This window comes from Elephantulus edwardii, unplaced genomic scaffold, assembly GCF_000299155.1.
Source record: "Elephantulus edwardii isolate Elephantulus edwardi_28Jun2011 unplaced genomic scaffold, EleEdw1.0 scaffold00145, whole genome shotgun sequence".
NCBI lineage: Eukaryota > Metazoa > Chordata > Mammalia > Macroscelidea > Macroscelididae > Elephantulus > Elephantulus edwardii.
Window position 1 is genome coordinate 782,355 of NW_006399895.1, and position 1,247 is coordinate 783,601.

Sequence of the window (1,247 nt, forward strand, 5' to 3'; positions counted from 1 at the left end):
TCTTAGGGCTAGGGATTTTGAGCATTTCTTCATGTGTTTGTTAGCCATCTGAATGTCGTCTTCGGTGAAGTGCCTATTCATATCCTGTGCCCATTTTTCTATTGGATTATTTATCTTGTTGTGGTGCTCAAGTATTTCATAAATTCTCTCCAAATTCTCTCCAAATTATTGAGGAGGAATGATGTCAGTTTGATGTCTAAGGGGTGTCTGATTCAGGCCATAGTCTTTCCAGTTACTTGCTATGCATCTGAGAGCTGGACCATGAATAAGAATGACAGAAGAAGATTTGACAACATTGAGCTGTGGTGTTGGAGAAGAACACTGCACATCCCATGGACCACTAAGAGAACAAATGGCTATGCCTTGGAGAGGGTGCAGCCGGAGTGCTCCTTGGAGGCAGGAATGATGGGACTTCTCACATACTTTGGGCATGTTGCTAGCAGGGGTTGTTCCTTGGAAGGGGACATGATGCTGGGAAGGGTAGAGGGTCGATGAAGGAGAGGAAGACCCTCAGTCAGGTGAATTGACACAGTGACAGCCGCAGTGGGCTCTTGTGTATCAGGAAGTGGGAGGATGGCGCAGGATAGAGCAGAGTTCAGGGTCATTAGGGTTGTACTTGACCCAGCGGCACCTAACAGCAACAACACTAGTCAGTGCTCATATTTCCATGATTGTTTTATACTTTGTTACAGTTGGGATCTATACATGGTTTAAACACTGCAATTTGGTTCTCTCCTTTTTTTTTTTAACAATTCATTGACATTTAATGTATTCACAGTGCTGTGCAGCTGTCTCAACTCTCATTGCTATCTGGTCCCACACATTTTTATCACCGTCTTCCCCTCCTTCCTGTAGCCCTTAACAACCCCCATTCTGCTTTCTCTCTGCATGGATTTGCCTATTTTGGACATTTCTTAGAAATGGAATTATACAATACGTGGCCTTTTATGCCAGGCTTCCTTTACTTACCGTGTTTTTCATGTTAATCAGGACTTTTTGCTGGCTGAATAATATTCCACGTGCCATGTGCCATCAAGTCAGAACTGACTCATTACTGATCCAGCTGGTTTTCAGAGGCTGTAAATCACATGAGAGGAAATGACTCAACTTTCTTCCATGGAACGGGTGGTCGAGTCTACCACCTGCCCTTAGGGCAGAACTCTTAACCCACATACGGGTCTTGTTTTATTATACATTCTTTTCAAAAGACGTTTGAGTTGTTCCTACCTTTTGACTCTAAGTAACTA